General features: G+C 38.2%; 1 protein-coding gene across 5 annotated transcripts in view; it reads left to right on the top strand.

Annotated features, from left to right (window-relative positions):
• Positions 1 to 505: 505 nt before the first annotated feature.
• Positions 506 to 22536, top strand: part of LOC131693907 (uncharacterized) — a 221360-nt gene continuing 199329 nt past the window's right edge. Inside the window, exons 1-2 of one of the 5 annotated variants that reach the window (XR_009306360.1) lie at positions 506 to 789; positions 1445 to 2177. The gene's annotated coding sequence lies outside the window, so the exon portion shown is untranslated. Of the gene's footprint in view, positions 2178 to 22536 lie in introns of all 5 variants that reach the window. The other 4 variants (XR_009306358.1, XR_009306357.1, XR_009306356.1 and 1 more) reach the window with 4 other exon arrangements.

The following is a 22536-nucleotide window of genomic DNA, read 5'->3' as shown; positions in this document are numbered from 1 at the left end:
AACTGAAATGGTCTTCAGACAACTTTAAGATAGTTTTAAGGCACATAATTTATCGACGACTACATGCAGTGCTTTAATACAGCAGCAGTGATGATAGTCTGCACGAAACCTAAAAATCAAGGAAACGAGCTGAGACGTTATCAGGCAATGCTGAAAATTCTCCATCGCTGAAATCAAGATTCTCTGCACTACTGGATTCGATGGGCACACATTATAAATACTCTTCATATTATTTATTTCTCATAAATATATAAGACACACGACTCCGTTAAAGCCAACGCATCGCGAGTAGCATATGGATTCAAATCCATTTCACACCGAACAGCAGTATTCCCACAACCCAAAACTCCGACACACCACTACGTTCTGCCAATATCCGTAGCACATGCGCACTCCCGGCTCCGACACGAGTTCACCTGTCAACGGTTCGGGTGAAAACAACCCGTACCCGTCTGGACTTAGCTGTTGCATACAACACGGGGCATTTAGTTATCCTTGGACACGGCATCGCTTCGGTTCGGTCGGTGTTTCCTCTCTGCAAAGGAGTGGCTCGGTAGTTCGTTTGGTCGGTCGGTCGTGCTTTGGCTTGCTTCGATGGAAGTGGAGTGGGCTGGTGATTCTCATGGCGGCGTCGACGGGATGAATAGATCCGAGCGCGTGCGAAGCACATGTTGTACGCAAGGGTGGTTGTAGTAGATGACGATGATGACGGTTGTAGCGCACGGATGGGTGATGATTACTGCTTCATTGTAGTGGTGTCACTACGAGGCTAGTGGTGGTGCCGTGAAAGTGTGTAACTATTTAACTAGCAATTATTGCTTGTTGTTGGTGCCGCGATTGAAGACTACTTTCGTGCGCTGTGAAAAGGGGTGTTTTTGGTGGAGAGTAAGGCGAATGATTTTTTTTGCAGATGCCAATGACTGTGGGGGTGGCTTCTGTACGGAAGCAGTGGAATGGATACGCTCACAGTTGCCGTCGTCATCGTAACAAAAACAGACGTGCCACGATGGCAGTCGACTAGTTTCGTGTCTGCATTCGGGCGGTGTACTACTGGAGATCCGAGCTACTTGTGAATAAATACTCGACGGAAAATACTTACGCAAATTCGTTTTAAATAAGATTATTTCCTATGAAAAAATGATCTAGATGCAATCAGAAGAAAATTTTGCAGAAAGTATATTTCATTTAGACTTCAAGAAGAATATTCAACGTGGAAGTAAACATTAGATTTCCCAACTTATTCTATCTTACAACTTGCGCAGGGCCCCTTTCCATAACCATTGTTTGCTTGTTTGTTTGTTTAGCAGTCTGTCCTTGCCTTGAGAAAACGAAAAAAACTGCTTTTGTATATTCCACCTCCCATGGATGTATACCATAAATCATAACGTAATAAATTTGTAACAAATTTCTTCGTTTATTTCGTTTGCCATCCTTCGCTCCCCAGCCGAGGCCGGCAGGCAGAAAAAAGTACCCACCCAACCGTGAATAGATGATAGCTGGAATACAAAGTGTTTTCCTCCCTTTCGATGAGGCCTCGTGTTTGAAGAGAAATTTTTTTGTGGCCAAAAGAAGCGAATAGCATAACCGATCAAATGGTAATTCTGGTGTAGGAAATCTGAAACAAAACGCCTGAACGTATGCCACGACAGAGTATCACATACTAAACGTACACAAAGAAACATACAAACAAACACACGGGCGTATATATGTTGAGGTAAAAATAACACTATACAGTACGAGTATCGTGAAAACGATTCCGCATTTATGTGATTAATGATGTGCGAAAGCGATTAGTGAAATTAGGCAATCGGGGAGAGGCTTACTGGGGCTGCCAGAAGTTGCTTTGACGTAAGTCAGTCGTGAATATCCCATCTAGTGCCCTTGCTGAGCCTTGCCATGATGATGGTGGCTGAAGATGGAAATGCGCGTTTGACGGAAGAGTGAAAAGTGAAGGAAGATGATGATAGCAGGAGAAAAATGTGCTGAGTGATACCAAATGGGATCTTTTTATTGGCTAGCCGGGATGCAAGATTAGAGGTTATATTTTGTGCGAATCACCGTGAGGCGAAGATTGTTTTTTTTCTGTCAGTCAGCGGTCCGCTGTCTGGTGATACAAAGCCTGAGGGGAAAATTTGTTGACATCGCAGGCTGACTGGCGTCGGCGAATAAATAAAACGGTGAGTGTTGTTTTTTGAATCGTATTACTTTTATTGTATACGTGTGGTTTTGAGGAATTTAAAAAAAACATTTGTGGTCTGGAGGTAAAGCGTAAAACAGGACACTCATGGAACTTGGTGTTCATGGGACGATGATAATTTAATTCTTTATTACCAAAAACCAATTAAATTGTATTTCCTATTAAATTCGAACCTTACTACTTTAAGCAAGATCAGAAATATGGACATTCCCGAGTGAGCTTGAAAGAGGAATGAAATTCAATTCATACCCACCGCATGAAGGGAATGTTTCAGTTGTTTGCCATGCTATCATTCATTCGGTACAGCGCATTCATTCAATTATTTTCGGTTCACATACTACTTCAATTGCAAACTGAGCTTTGTTTTTATGCTGGCTCTGATTATCAGGCGAAAACTGCAAAAGACATAGATTACGTGGTTCATGGCAAACAAACGACATCGGCCAGTGTAAAGTGGTATTTCTGTTTCGCAATGATGTGAGAATAATGATCTCTGAACGACAATTTAGAATTCAGCTAAACGGAAAAATTGCGTTCATAAATTCATGAAACAAAATCACGATTTTGTGTACTAATCGTTGTACGAAAACCGTGACCAAGTTCTTAAAATAAACGTCATAGTCATTAAACCATTTATGTTTCCAAAAAAAATAGTTCACCACGAATGTAAACATGGCGTTACATTCGAAGTAAACATGGCGTTACATTCGAATGTTTGGTTGAGTTATTGTGATTGTTCTCTGGACATGGTTAGTCAGTAAAACGATGTTCATGATTTCAGGAGCATATTCGTTATTCTATATTTTCTTATCGCGTTACCGTTATAAGTGAACTGCCGGATGATTTTTCTGACATTGCAGCGTGATTTATGCTCATGATAACAGAATCTTAGTCACGAGTTTTGTAACTTCTATTCACGTCTTCGTAATATTTCATTTTAGTCATGAGTAGAGTGATGTATGTTAATGATTTCAAGATAATACCCGATCAGAAACACATAACAGAAACATTTCAAAACTATATCTCGCACTGCTACTTGTTATAATTTTCTGGTATTGTAACTACTAACGAGACCAAATTGATAACACAGCTTACAACAAAAATTGCATCCTGTTATAATCTTGATATTGAATTATGATCGGGTAGTCACGATTTTTGATATTTTAATCACGATTAATGTGATTTATGTTCGTGATTTCAGGATCTTAGCCACAATTTTTGATCATGATCAACCTTTGGTTTTATGAATAGTATTCATAAAGATGTGAACTAGTTCACGTACAGAAAACCGATTTGGTAATAACATGGCGAAAACCGTGACTGAAGTTCACAAAACAAAAACAAATATTTTCATTAACCTCTTCATGCTCATGTTTTTGCCTTTCTCAATAGAAAGGTATTGCAATTGCTCTGAAAACCGACTTTTTAACGGAGGCCCGGAGGGCCGAGTGACATATACCATTCGATTCAGTTCGTCGAGTTCGGCAAATGTCTGTGTGTGTGTGTGTGTATGTATGTGTGTATGTATGTATGTGTGTGTGTATGTGTGTGTGTATGTGACCAAAAATGTCACTCATTTTTCTCAGAGATGGATGAACCGATTTTGACAAACTTAGTCTCAAATGAAAGGTGCAACGTTCCCATAGGCTGCTATTGAATTTCTAATGGATCCGACTTCCGGTTCCGGAATTACAGGGTGATAAGTACGAACACGCAGAAAATGTCGATTTTAATAAATTCTGCAATGAATGTATAAAGGTGAAAAATTTTCCAAAATATGACCACAACTGCTTCGATTTGTAGTATTAGGTCACTAACATCCATTCAAAGTCTATTTGGCCACATTGGCCACCATCCTCGGTTCCGGAAGCCCCGGCGGAAGTATCTAAATTCAGAATAACAGTCACATCGGTTTCTCGGAGATGGCTAGACCGATTCGACTAAACTTGACCTCAAATGAAAGGTATTGCGTCCCCGTAAATGGCTATTTAATTTCATCCCGATACGACTTCCGGTTCCGGAGTTACAGGTTGTGGCGTGCGATCACATAGCAAATTGTGATTCAAACCGATACTCCAATGAAAGCAAAAAAGGTAAAAATTTCGCTAAAATGTCTCTCAAACAACTTAAATTTGCTGTTCTAGGTCACCGACGGTCAACCAAACTTTCGTTGACTACATTAACCACCATAGACGGTTCCGGAAGTGCCCGGGAAAAGCGGCCATCTTTCAAAATTTACGAACTCACATCAGTTTCCCGGAAATGGTTGGGCCAATTTTCACAAACTTAGTCCCAAATGATAGCTATAATATCCCCATAGATGTCTATAAAATTTCGTACGGATCGCTTATATGGTTCCGGAAATATAGACTAAACCGTCCGGTCACATATGAAATTCCCATATAAGACGGAACTCAAATTTTTTTTCAAAGGGGGGACCACATGAAATTTCAGAAATCGTATTCGTATTTTTGATGCCATACATCTTTAAAATGCATGAAACGTCGAGATTTTATGTTATCTCGAAAAATTTTTTTTTTATAAAAATCGACTTTTTGGGACTTTGCCGATTTTGCACCTTTTTTTTCAGTTCAATATTACCGTGGCTGTTTTTTTCTTTTTCAAAATTTTAGAACTCGAATAATGATTTATTTTCCTGTATATAGTTGTCATGTGATGTATAATAATAAAATGTAATATATGCATTTAAAAGCTTTTAATGAATATAAACAACGCACACATTCTCGTGATTCATGATTGAGAAAGGCACAATTGCACCGCTAGGTGGATTAAAATAGGTTTTTTATTTTTATTCAATTCGTTTATTTGATAAGACACGTTTGCGTTAGCTTAAAGGTGCCATTTTTTCTTTGATTTACATTTTAAATTTCTTAAAAGCAAGGGGTTACACAATCAAATACTATTTTGTTTTTATATAATGAAACGAAAGAAATTTTTCATCTAACTCATACAAATACAAGAGGGAATAATATAATATTCGTAAGATTAGGGGGTGGGGGTCATATTGTGTGTTTTTTGCATTGTACACTGAAACCTCCATTTACGAACTCTTTTTTTACGTAATATTCGATTTACGTAACCTTTTTTGCGAACTAAATGCGAAATAACGAACTCTTTTTGGAAAGTTTGAGTTCGTACATTACAGCATGAAATTATATACTTATGTATTCTTAGTTATTTGTTACTTATATAAGTTGGGTATTTTCGGAATGGGGTTGACGATGTATGACGGAAATCGATGTCTTGAGCCATTTTGGAATCCAAGATGGCGACTTCCGGTTTAGATAAATTTTCTATAACCTCAACAATATGGGTGTTTTCGGAATGGGGTTGACGAGTGCATAACGGAAATCGATGTCTTGAACTATTTTGGAATCCAATTCTCTATAACCTCAACAATATGGGTATTTCGGGATAGGGTTGACGAGTGCATGACGGAAATAGAACCCATATTGTTCGTTATCAAGAATAATGCTCAACCGGCAATCGTCATATTGAACTTGGAAAAGTTTCTAATTGTCCATTTTCAACATTTACTTGGCAAGCTCATTCCAAAAATACCCATATTGTTAGGGTTATCGAGAATATTGCTCAACCGGAAATCGCCATGTTGGATTTTGAAAAGGTTCCAATTGTCAATTTTCATTATCTACTTGCCAAGCCAAAAATACCGATATTGTATAGAGGTGTGCGCCGCGCCGATTTCAGGTAAAGTACTATTTTTACATGCAATCGTCGGCGCGGCGAGGCGGCGGCGGCGTGGCGCACACCTCTAATATTGTTAGGGTTATCGAGAATATTGCTCAACCAGAAGTCGACATCTTGGATTTCAAAACGGTTCCAATTGTCCATTTTCAGCATCTACTTGTCAATCCCGTTCAAAAAATACCCATATTGTTAGGATTATCGAGAATATTGCTCAACCGGAAGTCGCCATCTTGGATTTCGAAAAGGTTCCAATGGTCCATATTCAGTATCTACTTGTCAAGCCCGTTCCAAAAATATCCATATTGTCAGGGTTATCGAGAACATTTTTTCGATATTTTCTAAACAAACCTGGTAATCTTATTTGCACATTGTGATTCAGTGGTGATACAGAATACAATCCAACATATAACTCATTTTCGACAAAAATCCATATGGGACTCTTATGCTTTTATGGGCAGTAGTGGTACTGTTGGTTCTTAACGAGATAATATCTGGATAAGTTTTGGGAAGATATTCAAGGGGGGGGGGGGCGATGAAGTCCTACATCTGTGTATCAGAGACAGTGGAGAGAGGGTGGACAAGGCGGACAGGGAAGGGTTATGATATTAATTTTCAGTTTCCGACATCGGGAATCAACGGTTAGGATTTCATCTTCGGATGGAAACATCATGTTTTGGGATGCGGGCGGTCTTCCTCGAGCCGGCGGGGGTTCCTCCAGACGATTTCGTAGTACGACTCAGAAGCAGATCGGCAACACAACGCGTCGCGCGTGTGATGGTGTGCTGTAGGTTTCGTGTTTGTTGGATCATTCCACAAAGATGTTTTGTGTCGTCTTGGAGTCGCATCAAACCATCGTTGGGGTACGGTAGGCAGAAGAAGGTACTTCTGAGAATGATAACAAAAATAATAGGTAATGGTTTTAGGAAGGTACATAAGAGGGACATGATGGAGATCGCATATTGCCAGTACATCTCGAACCGGGACATTGGGTGATCTTCCTCAGGGCCAAAGGGAATTAAATAGTTGAGATCTGACAGAACAGTACTCGGCGCATGTCCAAACAATATGTTCGATATCGTGATAATTGTTGCCGCTGGTGCAGATACCGCTATTTGCGAGCCCAATACGTCGGACATCAGCGTCCAGCGTATAGTGATTAGACATGAGCCGAGACATCGCGCGAATGAAATCCCGACCCACTTCCATCCCTCTGAACTAAGGTTTCGTCGATACCTTAGGGATTATCGAATGTCGCCACGTTCCTAGTTTCCCATTGCTCCATGAAGTTTGCCAACTTTCGAGGGTTCTCTGATGAGTAATACTATAGAGTAATATAGAAAATTCGCTGAAACTAATTATTCTTTCCAATATGTAACCTTCTAAAGCGCCCACCTCAGCTACTCAGTCCGCTTCTTCATTACCTGGAATGGAGCAATGCGAGGGAACCCAAACTAAGGTAATCTTGTACGATCTTACAGATAAAGCACGCAGGCGCTCCCAGATTTTCCCCAGAAAATATGGAATGTGCTTTCTAGGTTTCATTGAACGGAGAGCCTCGATTGAGCTGAGGCTATCCGAGACAATAAAGTAATGATCGGTGGGCAAAGTATCAATGATCCCAAAGGTATACTGAATAGCAGCAAGTTCTGCGACGTGAAGCAGGATCATTGAGTTTGAATGAGGCGGTGAGGTTTTGATTGAATATACCGAAGTCAGTGGAGCCGTCGAGGCTTGACCCGTCGATGTAATACATCTTGTTGCAGTCGACTTCTACAAAATTCACTATGAAAGATGCTTGGGATCACTTGCGGACGTATGTGATCCGGGATTCCACGAATCTCGTCCTTCATGGATGTTTCGAAGAATACAGTTGAATCAGAAGCATGGGGGAGATTGACACGGTTGGGATAATATAAAGAAAGATTGATATTTTGTGCCATGTAGTCGAAGAACAGGGACATAAATCGGGTTTGAGCATTGAGCTCGACAAGCCTTATGAAATTTGCAATTACTAACGGGTTCAAGATATCACATCGGATGAACAATCGATATGAGAGGTCTCAAAATCGATTTTTCGGCGGAATAACGCCCGCCAGCACTTCTAAACTCATCGTATGAGTCGAGTGCATGCAACCCAAAGCAATACGCAAACAACAATATTGGATTCGCTCTAGTGTAATAAAATTTATGTTCGGAAACGGAAACTCCCGTACTCCATCACCGACAATATCGTTGCTTGGTACAGCCCGATCTGGTCTCCTGGGTGGACACCCCACCATGTTCCGGTTATTGTACGGAGAAAGTTGATCCTTTGATGGCACTTCTGTTTCAGATACCTAATGTGACATCCCCTGGTTCCTTTAGAGTCGAACTAGACCCCGAGATATTTGAATATTGAAACCTGAGCAATAGTTTGACCCATTAATTGTAGCTGTAGTTGCGCTAGTTCACGTTTCCTTGAAAATTCGACAAGCTCAGTGTTTTCCGTGGGGAACTCGATACCCACCTAGAGGGCCCAAGCAGACAAATTGTCCAAGGTATCTTGCAATGGTCCTTGCAGATCGACGGCTTTGGGACTAGAGTAATAGAGACCACACCGTCATCTGCAAGCTGCCTTAGCGTGCAGGAATTGACAAGATATTCGTCCATGTCATTCACGTAAAAGTTATAGAGAAGGGGGCTTAGACATGAGCCCTGGGGAAGACCCATGTAGCTAATTCGTGATGTCGATAAGTCACCATGCGAAAAATGGATGTGTTTTTTAAACAACAAGTTTGTTCAGAGTCGGTGAAAGACCATGCTGGTGCAGCTTCTCAGAAAAAATTTAAAAGATACTGTATCAAAAGCTCCCTTAATATCTAAAAAACTGATGCCGTCTGCTATTTGCTCGCATAAGCCATTTGAACTTCGGTTGAGACTAACGCAAGACAATCGTTCGTCCCTATTGCTTTTGCGGAAACCAAATTGTGTATCTGACAGTAAGCCATTTGCATCAACCCAATTGTCGAGGCGAAACAAGATCATTTTCTCGAACAAATTTCGGATACAGGACAGCATTGCAATCGGTCGATACGAGTTGTGGTCGGAGGCTGGTTTTCCTGGTTTTTGAATGGCGATGACCTTCACTTGCCTCCATTCATAAGGGACAATATTACCCTAAAGAAACGTATTAAATAAATTCAACAAGCGTCTCTTAGCAGAGTCTGGCAGATTCTTTAACAAGTTAAATTTGATTCTGTCTGGCCCTGGGGCTTTATTGTTACATGACAAGAGAGCAAGTGAGAACTCCAACATCGAAAACGGTGTTTCGTTTGCGTTATCGTGAGGGGACGCGGCGCGGTAGATCTTCTGTGCCGGGGCGGAATCCGGACAAACCTTCTTAGCAAAATCGAATATCCAACGGCTTGAATACTCCATACTCTCGTTAGTACTGTTTCAGTTTCATAAGCGCTGGGCACCCCAAAGAGTGCTCATCGAAGTTTCTCTCGTTAGTCCGTTGACGAACCAGCGCCAGTAGCTACGTTTTTTGGCTTTCATCAAACTCTTCATGCGCGTTTCCTCCATTGCGTACTGTCGGTAGCAGACTGGCAGCCCGGCGGCCTTCTCCGCGTACATGTTTGAGCACTCTTTGTCACCCCATGGGTTGGGAGGACGCCCGCAAGAGTTCGCGTCTGGTACGCATTTACACTGAGCTTGAATCGCGGTATCGAGAATCAAGCCAGCCAAGAACCCGTACTCTTCCTCCGAAGGAAGCTTTTGAGTGCACTCGATTTTGTCGAATATCCCGGACGCGTAGCTCTCTCAATCAATATTTCGTGTGAGGTCATACGAAACATTGATTGTATTCGGTGGCCCTGAACCGCTAGGAATATTAATTACGATTGACAGATGGTCGCTGCCGTGTGGATCAGAGACTACCTTCCACATGCAATCTAATCACAGCGATGTCGAGCAGAGAGACAGTTCTAAGGCGCTCGAAGGAGCTGGAGGGACAGGAATTCGGGTCATTTCACCCGTTTTCATATTGGTCATATTGAAGTTGTCGCAAAGCTCATGAATTGAGTTTGATCGATTATCGTCATGAAGGTAACCCCATGCCGTACCGTGGGAGTTGAAGTCACCTAAAACTAGCCTCGGTGCGGGGAGGAGTTCCGCAATATCGCAAAGCCGTCGGTGGCTATCTGAGGCTCTAGGGGGGATGTCGGTGGAAGCAATGCAAAGGTCTTTGCCTTTAATTTTGGTTTGGCAAGCGACAACTTCAATGCCTGGTGTCAAGGGGAGGTCGATTCGATTGAAAGAATAGCACTTTTTAGTACTCCTCCGTATGAGTCTTCAGAATCCAAGCGAATAATGTTAAAATCGTGGAATTGTATGTCTATTTCTGAAGTAAGCCATGTCTCGCATAGTGCAAATGCATCGCATTTCAAGTTATTTAGTCAGATTTTAAAAGAATCGAATTTCGGGATAATGCTTCTGTAATTCCACTGTAGAACAGTGATTAAATCCGTAACCTCGTTCGATGAATTAACCACCAAAGGATACATTCGCTAAAAGGAGGAGCTATTTTGCAGTGAACTGCATGAAAAATGTTTTCACTGCGGGGAGAAAGCTTATCAAGACGCTTTTAAAGGGGTCAGAAATATTTAATGCTGTAAAAATACGATCCCCAATGTCAGAGAAATTTATTAAGCCAGCGCTGGTTTCTTTCTCTGGTTGAGATATGGGAACACTTGGGGTTTTTGATGTTCCTGGAAGTGCTGGGAACTCCTTATCTGAGACCGGGAGCGACTTACTATGGTTTTGCACCAGTTCTTCCTTGAGTGGTTATTTTAGGAAGGGCCATGAGGAGACACTTTCTGGCCTTTACGATGAAGCTTGCTAGAGGAAATATTTCTCCTTTTTCTATTGCTTCTGGGCACAGCAGGAGATGTTCCCTCCTGGGGCTCATGACAGTCGCCTTCGTCAGTAGATAAGTTGATATAGATGTTCCTAGAGACCAGTGGCGTAGCTATCATAAGCATTTCCGTAAAAGATCGTTTAGAGCATCCCTGAAGGGAACGCTTAAGATTCTCCTCGCGCTGTTTGTACGCGGGACATGCCGGGAGACTATGTGGGTTTCCCCCACAGTAGAGACCCTTTCCGACATTCCTTCCACAGGAATAGTCCGCATGATTCCCACCGCATTTTCCACAACGGGCATTATTGCTACAATGGAAGGCTGTGTGTCCCAATTGTTTGCAATTAGTACAGTTCATGACCAGCGACACTAAGAGGCGAACAGGTAGACGAACCTTGTCAAAGCGGAGGTAGTTGGGTAGAGCAGAACCGGCGAAGGTCACCCGATAAGAGTCTGAGTTGACGTTTGATTTTTTCCAGTCAGCTGCAACTGATGCTGAATGCAAACGTTTGGACTCCAGTATCTTCACTGGCTTAAGCATGGGATCTTCGAAACAGCCAGTCCCATGTCTCAGCAGGTCCTCGCAACTCAGACTCGAATTGGAGACTACCCCGCAGACTGCATCCCTGTTAGCTGGAACAAACACTTTGTACTCTTTCGTAAAAGACCCGTAGCCAGCAATATCATTTGCCTGATTTAAATAGTTTGCAACCACCCGAAGCTTATTAGGGCGAATTTTCGATATTTCTGTCACGGCCGAATACCGATGCGTCAGAAGTCGAGAAATCTGCAATCAGTGCACGTTAGTATGAGAATCATGAAGGGGAAATGTAAAAAATAACTGTACTTGACTTTTGTGTATAATCGTATCTTAACGGCTTACTAGAAAAACTCTGCTTCGCTGGTCACTGGCCGGCTAACGGTGCTCAGAAATAGAAACACAAAAGAAGGCAAAAAATACTGAAACCTCGACGGGGCGGAAAGTGCGCAGGATAACCTTGAACGCGGACTAGCACTATTTTTTGTCGCTATACACTGCACGGACTGGCAACAAAACACTTGTGTCTCGACCGAGCGCTCGAAAACGAATGATTGAACTAATTTTGTGCGAGGGGGTGGCCGTAGTGTAGTTTGTAAATCGATTGCCTTGTTCAAAGGAGATTTTTCTAACCCTAAAAGGCGAATGACCTTAAGGTAAAAACTTCTATAATCGAAATAAAAAATAACAATTTTGTGCGAGATTGATGATTCATAATTTCGGATCGCGATTTTCAGTAACTGTTCATTTGACGAAATCGTAGGTTTTTATGATCAGATCTTTTTCCGTGTAATATGAAGCACGGACGTATTCAGTTTTCTGTTTTCCGATTACCGTATGACCAAAGAGCCCAAGGGAGATCCTTATTAAAGCTGCTCATATTCAAGCTGGCACTGCGATGAGACAAATGATAAGAGTTCTGTATCTCAGAATTGAATGATGCACATAGCTTAGACAACTTGTGCGCATACATCAGCGGTCAGTACCTTCGCAAAGTGTTATCCACTTCCGGTTCTAGTGGCTTTTCATACCCCGAAAACGATGCAATGACAAAAATGATCAAACATTATTCGTAAAGAATAGGAGAGCTGGCTAGCAACACTAACCTAACAACTAGTTATCCAAAATCACTTCCCGTGTGAATCAAATCATACAATTCAAAGCGACAGTTTCTGTGTGTACGTGTTTCCATTTCCATTGCGCAATATGCTTGAGAGCTTGTTGCAGCAGTTAACCCGAGCAAACATCAACATTAGCGAGGGGATGTTTATGATTCCGCGAACACAGATGTTGAAACATAAGTTAACTCTGTTCACTCCTACAACAGTGGCATGTGTGTGAGAATGGATTGTGGATGCAGAGTGAGTTTTAGATTATAGGTAGGTACAACCGCACACAAACAATCTTACTTCTAAGGCCAGCAATAAACGGCAGCAATAGCAAAACTAATCCTGTTTGTGTTTTGCAAACAAACTGAGAGAGTACCCATCAGTTCCATCATCACCATCGTAATCAGTATTGTGGGGGCGTTGGCTGGGAATACTGAGAACGTATACAAACACAGAGTCCGGAACCGATTGGCAGTATGGGCGAGTGCCCCCAAGCTATCAATTTCGATATCATCTTTCAACAAAACTTGTTCCATTTGTTGTCATCGTATTGCACTCTTGAATGTGAGATGTTAATCAATGCCATCTGACTTTTCCATTCCTAGTACAGTTACAGTTTGGCTTACTTTCCCAGAAAATTGCTTATATTATTTTGCAAAATACATACTTATATCAGTAGAAATGCACTTTTCAAATACTATACCTTTACAATGGTACAAAACTAGAGTCGGTCTTACTGGCCACGAATTATGGCCATACCCATGCCTTCATACATTACCTTACTGTTTTCGGGCAATCCTTGTTCTCTTCCGGCAAACGGAGGCACTAGAACAGGGAACATAAACCCGATAATGTTATACTCCACTTTGTGTAATTAAGATATTGTGTGCTATCCAAGCTTGGTTCGGGGGCGGGATTGGGAAAAATGGCTGACGAAAACCAGGGCCTTCACCACTGGGCTTCTTCCTGTCGGTTGTTTTTGTTGCTGATGATGCGATGTTGTTTGCTTTCTTTTGCCACAACGCAACACAGCGCCGGATGAGAAGGATGTTAAATAATATGTTTTATCTTAATTTCCAAGAGCTTCTGTGAAGTCCTATCACAAAAGTAAACAGACGGCAGATTCATTCTGCTCGAAAATGCGCTTTGCTCGGGATGGTGACTCGAGCACGGCTCTTCCGTCCCCTTCTCATTGACGCGAATTTTTCCACCACCGCGCCGTCCCAGCACAATGAAAGTGTTATCGCAAGGCCATAAGCCATGTTGGCCCAAACGCTACTCGACCCAGCGCAATCCACCCCAAGGCAAAGCGGAGCGAATGCAGAGGAAATGTTGATTTTGGTGGCCTTTTTATAGCTTGTCCCTGTCAAGCAAACCGTGTTATATCTTTCTCCGCGGGGACGGCGTGCGGGCTATGATGCTTGAGAGGATGAAGTCATATTGCAAAATGGGGGTTAGTAGGCTGTGGCTGTGTGTGATGTTTGACGCGCTCGCGGTTTGCTCATTTCACTTGAATAGCAGAAATCTGATATTGGGAGAAAGGCGACCAAAGTTTTGAGGATATTATATTTTCGTTTACAAAAGGAACAGTGATCATATTCAAGGAAATTAGCCGGGCTGATGATGTTGAAATAATACAATTTTTCCAGCGATGCACAGTGGGACAATATCAAGAAAAGCCGGACATTGATATTTGTGACGAAACTATCAGTTATAGCACTTCGATGTCCTCGGTAAGTGTTCTTTATTTTTTCAAATTTCAATTTCAATTTAAGGATGACTAATGTATACACTCAAATAAAAACAATTTTCATATATTATTTAAATAGTAAGGTGTTCATGGAATGTTTGAAGAAAAACTTATTTTGGAAAACTTGAAGATGTAAATAGTCTATCTCTTAAAGAAAAAAGTTATATAGTGAATTGTATCGATATACCCTCTTAAAAAGAGTATTCTTGATATAGCTTTTTCATTCGATATTTAACATTTTCTATTTTTTCGGAAAGTTGTAGATGCTTTAAAACATGTTTTTTTTTGTGGAACATTCCTTTTTGCTGGCTCTTAGTTAGGACTGTTTTTTTTATAATCTTTTACTTCAATTTTAAAGGGCTATGGTTTTCAGTTTGTTGGTAGTAACAGCTAATATTATTTTTTGTTTAGCAATACAAGCCCTGTCGATCTAAAAAGATACTTAGAAAAACTGCGATTAAAATAACTTTTTGAATTGCAATGTTTACACGTTCACCCTACGTTCATTCAGCAAAGACTGGTTTTCCCAATTAAAAATGATTTATTCATTAATCAACACTACATTTAGTATTCAATCGAATTCCCATCATTTTTGAATACAAGTTTCATTCGCTTTGTCATTTGGTCGAAAAATACTTTATTCGGATAATTATTAAGAAATAATCAACGCGGTGATTAAATGACCTCCAATTTCTTATCCCGATTGAAAAAGCTCGGGATGTGTATGACAACGCGAATCAATAATCATCAGTTACAGAGTTCAAAAAAGCAATCAAATCATTCTAAGATAAGCTCAGAGTAAGAAGTACATAAAATCTCAATGATTAAATACCGAACTGAATGGAACTAATATTCAAAAATGATAAGGAATTCCAGCGACTACCAAATTTAATATTTATTGCTGCTTGATAACCATAACAACCGACCCAAATGCACCCGGGTTTCCAAAATTCGTGAAACATCGTTGAAAAGGCTTTGAAATAAACCATGAAAATTTAGTGCAATTTGTTGGAATAGAAAAATAAATTGAAGCCAGCGGAGGATCAAGGAAAAGGATCCGGGGGGGTCTCGACCCTGCCGAAAATTTTCAACTTGTTAAGAAATTTTAAACTAGTTTCAATTTTAAAGTAGCAACCCCACGGTGTTCCTAAAACCGTTATTAACTAAAAAAAATGACCATAAATTTGGCATAAGGCATTCGAAAGATACAGTATCCAAGCATCTTCTCAGTGAATTTCCAAATGATCCATCGAGGGAATCGAGAGATATGGCGATTTGAAGTTTTATGATACGTTTCATACGTTAATACGTGTTAGATATTTACTAAATAGTGATAATACATATATTTGAGGATAATTAAGTTGTCTATTGTTTGAAGTAGCCAACTCTATTTTATATTCTTCTTGATGAAAATTAACGATGAAACGTCTACCTGTTCAATAATGGAAAAATAATTAGAATCAGTCAACATACCATTGAGATATGGCCTTTTGAAGTAAACATTCCAACTTTCATCTATTTTTTTAATTTACACATTATATTTAACGTTTGGTAAACAACCCTATTTTCATATTTTTTCAGTGCACCATATTAATAACACCATTTGTACATTATATTTATGTAATTAAATCGCAAGGGTTTCCTTTAAAAATCGCGACACGTATAAACGAGCTAAATAGTCAATGAACAAACATGGATTCACGCTTGAAGTCTGGTAGAAAACCCATCTATGACCGCATACCACATCCAAACCTTTATAACTTTCGATTCCGTCAATGAAACATTTTCAAACTTGCAAGGGATATACTTGATTACTATATCTTTCGAATGCCATGTACTAAATAAGTAGACAAATATTTTTTTGTTCATAGAGATTGGACCAAACCCGTGGGTGTTTGCTGGTAGCCTTATGAAACGTATCATAAAACTTCACATCGCCATATAAAATAATCGGTCTGGGGGGCCTGGAATAACTTTTTATTTCAAAAATTTTTGTTTGAAACCTTAGGTTTTACAAGGATACATGTGCACATTTTTACTACTAGGTGGTATTAAAGACATTCAAATAATACTAAAATTGAGAATCTGATTAAATATTTCATTGTCTACGACTTTGTGAAAAATAATTTGATATAAAATCATTCGAGAAAGTTATTAACATTTTATCAGTTTTTAGATCTGCGCGGGTCCTACTGGCTAAAAATTCGATTTGCAAGTACTCACAAAAAATGTTGGGTTTAGTTGAACAGTGTATTCAGATGAATTTATTTATTTACAAAGTCCTATTTAAAACGAAAAAATTAAATTTCCAGATTCCGTCGGTTCTTTGGCTTCAATGATATTTTATGAACATGAAAGTATAGAGAAATGTTAAGCAATGATAGCCATAATTATTAAAGTGAGCTCGTCCGTTTCTAACACCTAGATCCTAAGCAGGTAGATCTCTGTTACAATTGAGAACAAGAAAATTCGTAGAGTTCAACATCCACTTGATTCTTCCGCATAATCTAATACAAAGGTTTAGTACTTCGTTCTGGCTATTGACCTAAAATATATCAGTCAGTTAGTAGACTAAATTACCAATTCAATAGCATAAACTTAACTTGGGTACATCAACTAATTACCGAACTTCAAACTTGGGAACATTAACTAAATACCGAAAGTACAAAGTTTGTTTATTTGTATGCTGGAAAATTTGTTGTTATTTTCATAATAACTGATTGCCATGGTTTCGCTTCAGTTTAGTATTGATCTGTCACTCTGACGGTGAACCGAGTTCATCGAGGGGTCGCATTTAGATAGTACATGGGAAACCTTTGACCACTCTATCGTGAGTTTATTTTTACTTAAACTATACGTAAGAAATATATTTGATTTATTATTACTCTAAATGCACTAAGAAAATAAATATTTCACATTCAGAAGTATAGTCCTACGTTTACAATTCGTGCAACATTATAGGGCTGCCCCTTGTAGTTTTTTTATTTATTTCGGTTATAGAGGTTTTAACCTTAAGGTCATTCGCCTCCTCAGGTTAGAAAAATCGTATGAAAAATTTCTAACCCTATGTGCGGGGTCGGGACTTGAACCCAGGTGCGCGGCGTAAAAGGCAATCGATTTACCAACAACGCTACGCCCACCCGAGCGTCATATCATCCGGGACATTATATGCATCATATCATCGTGAACTCTTTCACGAAACTAGGCATATTATTCATGAATCCTTTCAATCATAGTGAACTAGTTCATCATTCCAATTATATTGGTCGCGATTCAATATCCGCACTTGTGAAAGTTCATAAAATTATAAAATACTAGCCAATACCCATCGCGCGATGCTGCAACTTTCGACGAAATAGGAGGAAAACACAATTTGTTCCGAAGCGACATCTGGCGGGCAGATAATCCACAACAATTAGCAAACAAACACACTCCACAACAAATGTCTACTACGTAGAAATTTTTAATGCCAGTGGTTAAGCCGTTTGGGAGTCAATAAATCATATATATACAAGCATTGACTTATATATATATATATATATATATATATATATATATATATATATATATATATATATATATATATATATATATATATATATATATATATATATATATATATATATATATATATATATATATATATATATATATATATATATATATATATATATATATATATATATATATATATATATATATATATATATATATATATATATATATATATATATATATATATATATATATATATATATATATATATATATATATATATATATATATATATATATATATATATATATATATATATATATATATATATATATATATATATATATATATATATATATATATATATATATATATATATATATATAGATTATACGTGAACTAATTCATGATTTCTAGCAAATTGGTCGCAATTTGTGAAATAGTAATCACAAAGCTCCTGAAATCATAAATATCCTTTAAATGTTGGTTCTTTTAGTTGATATACTTTTAACAGTGTATCCCCAAATTGTGAACATGTCCAGTGAACTTAGGAATTCCACGGGGAAGTGGCCGACCATAAAAATCCACCATCTCCGATTTTAACCAAAATTTGCAGCTATGTTTGGTTTATGAGTCTCCATGACTTCCACAGGTTATTAGACCATTTTGACTCAAGAGCTTTTTTTAAAAGGGCGTATGTGTTTTTGCATGCACAATGAACAAACAATAATAATACGAAAACCATAATTTGTTCAGCAAAACTATTCGAGAATGAGTTGCAGGGCATTCATTAATCTTTGTAAAAAAAATATACACTGAAAAAAAATTGTGCCGATTTTCAAAAAAATTATAATTTATATTAAAAATTAGAATTTAAAAAAAAACCCATTTTTTAATTTTTTATTTTTTGCCAGCGAAGACCTAAATAAAAACGCTTTTAATCCACCTAACAGTGTGATGAGACATTTCTTATAACTCTTATCACTCTCTTCGGATATTATATCGTTTGAGAACATTTAGAACTTGATGCTTCGCGATGTTTTTGATAACACATACTACATGGGATAGTGGCAGGACTCAGAGAATCGATCAAATCAGCATAGGACAACATCAGTGCTAGAAATCTCAAACCAAATCAATGGGAAAGCGAAAAATGGCCCATAAAATAGGCATACCATCGAATTATTGTTAATGCTCTGTTAATAAAATATCTAAATTGTGGTGGGAAAACTGAATTTTCCTAAAGGGGTTATATATTGTACTGAGCCAAAAAAAACCGAAATTTTTTTTAATCGATTTGAAGTTTATACTTTACTCAAATTTCCAACGCGACTGAGAACTAAGAAATCAACGCTTTTTCTTGAAATGGGCGATACTTGCAGTGATACCATTCAAAGAAAATCAACAGTGAATATTTCCAGACTTGGTTTTATTTCCTATTTAAGAACTATTGTGTTTTTTACATCCTAGATTGCATGATTCAGTGATCGAAACCCAAAACTTCATAAAGTATTTGAAATTATTAAATTAAAATTTGTTTTTGCAATTGAAATTGACAAAATGATAGTATCGCCCCTTTGGCGATTGTTTACTTTTTCGGTCCCACCTATCAGCATTGAAGTATCGCCCTTACGTTTTTTTTACAGTAACTACCGTTTTACACCACCGATTTCGTCCGGGTTTTTTCAATAGCGATCATTGTTACTATTTACAGCTGGTATCAGCTTGATAATCCTAAAAAAATACGAAAATAACAGTTTCGCCTCTAAACTGCTAGCAAAAAAAGTATCGCCCTGCTTGTTTGCATGGAGCGTGGAGGGCGAAACTTTAAATAAACAAACAAAAATACAGTTGCGCCCGTTGTATTTTTTTTTGCTGTAGTTTAAGAAAGCAATATCGTAGAATCCAAATTTTTAGGTTCGTTTCAAAGCCCTCATTCGCATGTATGATAAAAGCCCTATGTTTACATTTGTAAGTATCGCCCTTTTCACAAAAAAGCGTTGAAATGAAATCGCAGCTCCTGCTATCACGTTATCTCTGAAGTGCATGCGTGCATAGTTCCAAATTTTACTACGACATCGACTTTTCTAAAGGTGACTTCCCAGTAGTATCCTTGATTTAAATTATTATCGCTAATCCTAATGCCAAAGAACAAATAAAAACCTCTCGAAAACGAACCGTTTGGGAAAATCATCATCATTACTGGAATTTTCATTTTCACGAATCTTTTCGATAACCTTCCGTCACTTGCGTTAATGCACTGGGTGCACAGTGCTCTGAAAATCTAGCGAAATCGTCTTAGGGCACCAGCGGGTCTAATTCAGAGCTATCTGCGCGGCGAGTTAAATGTGTAAAGAATACTAAAAATTAATTTCTATTCCATATTTTCAGTTCAGCAATTCGAGAGATCGTGCTCACCGCAAGCCATGAATAGACTACGTTGTGAAGCGATGGTCACTATTTATTGAAAAATCACGGTTAAATAAAAAATTAAACTATTAAAAAAATTTCAAATAGTTTATAATTTTCACAAACTTATTAGGAAAAATTGTTTAATAAGCTTTTATTACATTTATTTTATTTTATTGTGTAGGAAAAAAGCTGAAAATTTCAGTATTTTCTCTATCTGCAACATATAAACCCTTAAGTATACCAATTAATTGGTATACGAATTGGAATAGGTTCGCTAAATTTTGGAAGAAGTCTATAAAATAACCCCTTGAAAGCTACCTAAACATTGTTGTAGTTCGATGCAATAAAAAAATCCCCAAATCGAAATGTACCTATTAATGTGAAACACAGTGAATAATACATACAATAAAGACCCATTTTTATCAATCTCATGGTGTATTTTAGGCTGACAAAATGGGGACATTGACTAAATCGGGCATTTTTTTTTCTTTATAATAAACTGAAGCTGTTAAAATATTCTTCCCGTCCCTTGATGTAGTCTGATAACTATTTCTGATTATGATGAACTTTTTATTTTTGCATATTTCCATCTTCATGATACGGAAAACATACTCAAGAAAGGATTTACTCGAATTCAGTCTTGTTCGTCTGCTAGAGCCCATCAAACATATGTTCATATTTGGCTGATAAAATCGGAGTTTCAATGTATTATAATAGATATTCAGCATTCGAAGAATTTTCTTGTGAACGACTGTAGAACAACTTTGTTTCTATTTACTTGAAGTCAGCGGCGTAGCCAGAAATTCGGTTTGGTAGAGGTTTGGTGAAAATGGATCTTACTGTCCAAACGGCATAATTCCGAAACCGTAATTTTTGAAATTTTAAAATTATGCAGAATTAATTTTTCAGAAAATAGTAACGGAGATCGTATCTTTAACGAATTTGTTGAGACTTTTTGTAGTCATGAATATTAACCTGAGAAAATTCACCATAAATACTTCTTGGACGATATACCGTCAAAATTATTTTATCAAATGATGCGCTGTTTAACGTTTGTAAGACTCATCGAAGATACTAAACCTCCGAAATCGGCGGTTTCAAAATGATGCTATCTTGACCTTAAATTACTGTTTTTGAACATTTGACCTATACATATAATTGGTCATACAACAAAAATCAAATGCTCATCAAAATCGATCAGAACCTGCTAGAGTCGAATGGAAATCGTAATTTTTCATAAATTTCTCTCTACATTCGGAAAGTGTTATCCTCGTTATTAATCATATTACGTTTTCGTCTCAACTCGACGCATTCCCAAAATAAAAACCTGTTTTAGTTCACCTAGTGGTACAATTGTGCTTTTCTCATTTGTCCAGACTACGATTCCATGGCTGGTTATGTTCAAAACAATGGTGGAAATGAATATTACATGTTCAGTACGACTTGCACATACATACAATGGATCGACAGCCACGATCTTGAGATACTATGTGATACTGAAACATCGCTTGAAACCAGCGGCGGATCATGGAGAAAGATCCGGGAGGTCCGGGAATTCTGGAATTTTCTATTGGAATGTTTTCAGGTAGGAATTGGATATTGATGCTATTAGACAACTGTGAAATCAAGACCAATAGATCAGTTACATATCAGGACCCCATTCCGACAATTTATCAAAAATCCTCATGATGTTTACAACAACAGGTTATCAATCTACGGATCAGATAATTGTTATTGTAATATTGAATTAAATCAGTCTGAATCAATAAATTTTCAACTTCAATCCAATATATTTTTTGGGTGTGGGGGGGGGGGCGGTTGTATGGTGTTAAACCCCAAAACCTTCTCTTGGCTACGCCGTTGCTTGGAGTTATTTATTTAGCTTTCCATTTTCCGATATGTTTGAGATCGATCCGATGGTCATAAGTTAGAAAAATTGCAGTCAGAAGTTTCGCACAAATGAACATTTTTGCACTGATAAGTTATCAAGTTCCTTCCAGACAACTTGGAAGTGTTCGGTGATTATTTCTAGCGGTTGTAGATAGAAAAATGAGATACAAAATTCGATTTATCGAAATAATGTTTGGCTTATTTCAATGGATTATTACTATATTAAACAATAAATAGGCGACAAAGAGTAAACCACAAACAACAAGCTATAACTTTTCAAGTATTCAAAATAGATATTTGAAGTCTTCAGTAAAGTTATTCGCAAAAGTAAGAGCTACAAAATTGCCGAAGGCATCATTTCGATACAATCACTTCCAAGAAAATTTGTGAAAATATCTCACTCATAGGGGGATTAATCAGCAAAAGCACAATACCAAAATAAAGGGCATATTGCCTCCATTAAATTCTCCGAAGATACTATTGACCTAAAATAAGCCGTTTTGGCGTTAATAATAGATT

Source organism: Topomyia yanbarensis, chromosome 3 (assembly GCF_030247195.1).
Source record: "Topomyia yanbarensis strain Yona2022 chromosome 3, ASM3024719v1, whole genome shotgun sequence".
Lineage (NCBI taxonomy): Eukaryota > Metazoa > Arthropoda > Insecta > Diptera > Culicidae > Topomyia > Topomyia yanbarensis.
This window is presented reverse-complemented; position numbering and strand designations above follow the sequence as displayed.